This window comes from Arachis ipaensis, chromosome B2 (genome assembly GCF_059453495.1).
Source record: "Arachis ipaensis isolate K30076 ecotype BB chromosome B2, ASM5945349v1, whole genome shotgun sequence".
Taxonomy (NCBI): Eukaryota; Viridiplantae; Streptophyta; class Magnoliopsida; order Fabales; family Fabaceae; genus Arachis; species Arachis ipaensis.
Window position 1 is genome coordinate 15,292,805 of NC_142437.1, and position 6,471 is coordinate 15,299,275.

The window sequence follows — 6,471 nt, forward strand, 5'->3', positions numbered from 1 at the left end:
TCGCAATTATTAAATAATTTTGTTTCATCTTCGATTTAAATAAAGGTGTACTTGGTCTGTACTTGTTTTGAAACGAGTTTACATTCTAAATTTAATTTTTGATTCATTCTAAATATAATTTTGATTCATTTCTAAACATAATTTCGGTTCATTTTTGAGTGAATTATTTTGTTCTGTACTTGTTTTGAAACGAGTTTACATTCTGAATTTAATTTTTGGTTCATTCTAAATATAATTTCAGTTCATTTTGAGTATAATTTCGATTCATTTCTGTTCTGCACAATTTAAAAATCTTCTTCCCCACCTTCTACTGTTTCTTTACCAGAAAGAGAAGGAGGAAAAGAAAAAAAATACAGAAGCAATAACAACGAAAGAATGATGATATGGAGAAAACACGTGAAGAAGAAGGAACGCGAAAAAAGAGGAGGAACGCAAAGAAGAAGGTGAAGAAGAAGAAGACGCTCTGTCGTAAACGACCGTGAGAAGAAGCTGCGTGTGTAATCACACTCTTTTAATAAAAGTAGTTTTTATTGGTGTTGAACCTACTTGAATGAACTTAGATAAAAAAATATTTAAATGTATAACAACCCTATCTATCTATATATATATATAAGTTTAGTTTTCATATATTGGTAGTATAAAATATTTTATATAATTATATAATTATAATTATTCTTTTAAATAATTATTCATACAATTAATAAAAATAATAATTATTTTAATAATATAATATTATATGATAGAATATAAATATAAAATTAACGGTATACTAAAATTAAATTCTATTTATAATATAAATGAGAACCATTAATGATAATCTGACAAAGTTGTACTTCTTTCATAGTCAATCTCATTATATACTATATTATTTTGCGGCTTAAGTTTCGAAATAAATTGCTTGCATTGATCGGACAATTTCGCAAGATACTAAATTGAGAGTTTAATTTGTCAGCATCAAAAATCAAAACTCATGTTGACGATTTCAATGGAAGTAAAATACCAAGCCAATCCAAGCATACACGCAAGATAGATTAGCTTCAAGTCCATTTCAATGATGAAATTTTGCAAATGAATATTTTTTGCTCTATATAATTTATTTTGATAGTTTGAAATTAACTTTTATTTTATTACATTTTTAAAATTAAACTAAAAATATTAGTAAGAGTATAATATTGATAAAAAGAAGTTAATTAACAAAAATAGGAGCACCGTCTTGCTTTCATAATATTTAAAAGTTTCTCTTCAACTATTTAGACTCTAGAATGTTTTCTATATTTTTATTTTTTTTATGAATACTTTTTGTTCTGAGATAATATTTAATACCAAAGTAGATTTAGACTTAGATGTGAAATTTAGACTATTTTAAATGAAAAATCTAATTTATTTTTAAGAATAGTGGATTGTTCGATGTTCTCGCCTGAATAACAGTAAAAATATCTGTAAAAAACTTCTATAAGGTTAAGTTAGGAAAAGCTTAAAACAGATTTAAATGAATTAAGTTAAAAAATATAATGAAAATATTTATAAAAGGTAATGATTTAGCCATTAGTTCTGAATTTCTCCATTTATAATAGTGGATAATTTTTTTTTCATTATTATATGAGAATTTATCCCACATTAAAATAATAAATAAACTGTGAATATCATCTGAAGTAAGATTTGATAAGATTTTACTTGCCATCTAAATCAAGTCGGATAGATGGACTTGTACATCTAACTAGACTAGTATAATCAAATTTGTTGGATTTGGATTCTTTAATTTGTAAGATGGGACTAGAAAATTTACGCTACAGCTTTATCTTTAGGCCAACACTTTTTAAACATTATTACTTAACTCATTCTGTTGGTATAAATTAAATGGATTAAGATTTTTAATAAAAAAGTTGATATAATGATAAGTGAGGAGTTAATTATTTTTAGATTAAGATAACTGGTCACACGTTTTATAAAAGTTATAAAATTAATTTTTATGCGCTATTAGCTCTAACAAATTTTTTACTTAACACGTGAATATATATAACTGCCTTTTTTTATGTGGATTTCGTTTTTATTTTCGAAATTTCTTTACGTTTTCTTCTATTTCTGCGTTCTCTTCCATATCTCTGCGTTCTCTATATTTCTCTTCCTTCTTTATATTCTCTTCGTTCTCCGTGTTCTTTTCATTCAAGATCAATGTTCTTTTATCTGATTTGAAGATTTGGATCAAAATTTTTGAAATCAAGTTGTGAAATCAACTTTGAATAGGCATTTCATTTTTGAAGATAATGAACGATCCAAGTTCAGACTGTATGTCAATTGAACCAGCACGAATTGAATTGGATTATTGTTTCGAATCGAATCAAGTAGTTTAGGTATGGTTCGAATCTAGTTAATGCAGTTCGTTAGTAGTTTATTATGATTCTGTAGTTGAATAATTTTTTTTGTTTGTGAAAATTGATGTTCATGGTTGATGGTTTGAATTTGAATGTAATGTACGAATTCTGAATCTGAATTATTATTTTGATGAATCTGTTCTGTTCCCAGTTTCGATGTATTTGAAATTATAAATTGGTGTATTTTGGAAATGCTTTCAGTGTATTTTCAAGTTCAGACTATCAATAGAACCAAGACGAATTGTATTATTATTTTGAATCAAATCAAGTGGCTGAGGTATGGTTCAAATTTAGTTAATGTAGTTCGTTAGTAGTTTATGATTCTGTAGTTGAATAATTTTGTTTTTGTTTGTGAAAATTGTTGTTCATGGTTGATGGTTTAAATTTGAATGTAATGTATGACTTCTGAATCTAAATTATTATTTTGATGAATCTGTTTCATTTCCAGTTTCAGTGTATTTGAAATTATAAATTGGTGTATTTTGAAAATGTTTTGGGTCTATTTTCAAGTTCAAACTGTCAATTGAACTAGGGCAAATTGTATTATTACTTTGAATCGAACTAAGTGGCTAAAGTATGGTTCGAATCTAGTTAATGTAGTTCGTTAGTAGTTTATAATTCTGTAGTTGTTTAATTTTGTTTTTGTTTGTGAAAATGATTGTTTATAGTTGATGGTTTGAATTTGAATGTAATGTACGAGTTCTGAATCTGAATTATTATTTTAATGAATCTATTCTGTTCCTATTTTTGGTGTATTTTGAATTATAACACGCTTGAAGAAGTTAAAAAATTCTACAAAGATTATTCTAAAACTTATTTAAATCCAGAATGCACGAAATTACTTAATGATAACTCAAAACTCCTTCTCCTCCTCATTCTTCTTCATTATCATCATCTTCTTTTTTTTCTTTTTTTATTCATCTTCTCCTTCTTGGTTTACATTCTCATTATTCTTCTTATTTTACTCTCTTAACAAGAATAAAAACAAGAAAAAAATCAAACAAAGAATAAGAAGAAACATATAATGTTGCAAAATCAGTAGGAAGAAGAGGAACCTATATTCATTCAACTAAATAAAATTATAATACACATATTCATTCAAATCTAATATGAGAAGCGATGCTCCTAAAAGAAGAAATAAGAGCAATAGAAAAAGAAAGGAAGAAAGAAAGAAAGAAGAATAAAAAGAATAATGAGAAATAAGCATTAAAAAAAGACATTTTTATGCTTTTGTAGCAAAAGTTCGGTGTAAAAACTAAGAAATATATGTGTTATTGTTAAGAAATTTAGGTGTTATATATTTATTCTGATAAAATATACATAATTCAAAACTCTTCTTCTTTCTATTTTTTATCTTTTGTTTCATTTTCTTCTTCTTTTTCATCCTTTTTTTCTTCATCTTCTCCTTCTTATTTCATTTTCTCATAATTCTTCTTACTTTACTCTCTTGAGAGAAAAAAATTAAGAAAAAGAGAAGAAAAAATAAAAAAGAATAAGTGACTGCAATAACATAGAAAAGAGGAGGAGAAGAAGAAATAAAAACAAAATGCAGTAACATATCAGTAGCACCAGTAGAAGAAAGAGGAGGAGACGCATGAAGATAGGAAACCGTTTTTCATATTCTTTGAGCGCGGCACGCAAAACGTATGTGAAGTGGGTGTTTCGTTTGCGTTATTGAAGCACATGTGTACACGCTATGTGTAATGAAATGGGTTTGAGCTAACTTAGTTGGATTTGGTTATCAAAAAGAATTGGATATGTAGCAAGACTAATAATCATATACATTTATCAATTTACATTCTTATTAAACCAACTTGGGTTGGTCGAGTGGTCAGCTTACTCGTCCGCTTAATCAAGTGTTGGGGATTTAAATCCCATCTTGTGTATGTAGCAACCCATTGGCCAACGATAAACCCTTAAATGGAGCTCAGATTCGCAACGAATTAGTCATTGACCTATCGGGTTGAGGAATACCGTGGACAACAAAAAAAATTACGTTCTTATTAATTGAATACACAATTTATGTTTATGGCATTTAATTTAAATTATAACAATAAAAGCACATTACTTATTTATTATGTAACATCATAAATTCATATACATAATTTTTATATTTAACAGATTTTTACTATTAATATTAGTCAATTCTAAATTATATATTATTTTATATATGTACCAATAAATCATGATTTTAAATTATTTTAATATATTTTTTAAAGGCATTATACATTTAAATCACCGTATAATTTTTAAATCACCATCCTCGATAATTTAAAAATTTGTTTCATATTTTTTAAAGTGGAATAATTTATTTTGATTTTTTAATCACACATGTTTTTAAATTTTATTTTAGTTGGATTTAAAAAAAAATGTCAAATACTTAAATTAATTTATTCAATTGACAAAGTTAATATCTATTGTTTATACATATAATATCTATAATTAAGTAATATAACATCTATAATTTCATATTAATGACATCTATAATTTTCTACTCATAATATTTATAATTTCATATATATAATGTTCATAATTAACAAAATTTTATAATTAATGTTACCAAACTTTAAACTATGTTTTTTATTGTATATTTCAAATTATCTCTTATGTGCACCAATGGATGATGATTTTAATTATTTTAATATTTTTTATTTAATATTGATATGTATGTTTAATTTATTTATTGATTTTGATATGATGAGTTAATAATTATTTTTAAAAATTTATTTCTTATTTTTTTATATTTTATTTTTTATAATAATAATTTATATATAACATATGAGTTGTATAGTAGAAATTGTTAAAATATTTTAATTTAATATCCATAATTTTATACTATAACATCTATAATTTTAAATACATAATATCTATAATCAATAAATTAGTGTAAATTTATTATTTATTATTTTATTTGTAGGTCACAAACTAATAATTTTAGACGTTTCTTATTTTCAATAACAAATATTCTTCATATATAAGTTATTTTTTAATACAAGTCTCTTTAACCTAATTTACCTCATGCGTCATTATCTGACCAACTTTTCAATCAACGCGCAAATATATAACTGCCTTTTTCGAAAGGGTTTCGTTTCCGTTTTTGAATTTTCTCAGCGTTTTCGATCTATGTTCTCTTCCATCTCTGCGTTCTTTGCGTTTCTCTTTCTTCATTTTTCACGATTTCCTTCGTTCTCTACATTTTTAAAATCAAGCTCTGAAATCATCAATTTTGAACAGTTATCTCGTTGTTGAAGATAATGAATGATTCAAGTTCAGTTGTCAATTGAACCAGAGCGAAGTGGATTATTGTTTTGAATCCAATCAAGTGGCTGAGGTGTGGTTCAATTCTAGTTAATGTTTTCATTAGTAGTTTATGATTCTGTAGGTGAATAATGTTGTTTTTGTTTGTGAAAATTACTGTTCATCATTGATAGTTTGAATTGAATGTAATGTAGGAGTTCTGCATTAAAGAAAATATTTTTGTGTATTTGCAGCAAATTTCGGTGTAAAATTAATATATTTATGTGTATTGTTAAGAATTTTCGGTGTATGTGTACTGATAACTCTGCATAATTCAAAACTCTTCATCTTCCTCCTCTCCATCTTTTACTGCTGCTTCTTTTTTTTTCATCATCATCACCATCTTCTTCTTCTTTTTTCTTATTTATCTTTTCCTTCTTGTTTTATCTTCTCAAGTTTCTTCTTGTTTTACTCTTTTAACAAGAATAAAAACAAAAAAATGAAACAAAAAAGAAGAGAAAACACATAATGCTGCAAAATTATTTGGAAGAGGATGAACTTACATTCATTCAACTAAAAGAAAGAAAGAAATAAGAAAAAAAAGAAGAAAAAATGCAGCATTAAAAGAAATATTTTTGTGTATTTGCAGCCAATTTCAATATAAAACTAAGATATTTATGTGTATTATTTAAAAATTTTCCGTGTTTTTGTACTGATAAGTTCTGCATAATTTAAAACTCTTCCTCTTCTTCTTCCTTATCTTTTGTTGCTTCTTCTTCTTTTTTTCATTACCATCACCATATTCTTTTTCTTTTTTCTTATTCATCTTTTTCTTCTTGTTTTACCTTCTCAAGTTTCTTTT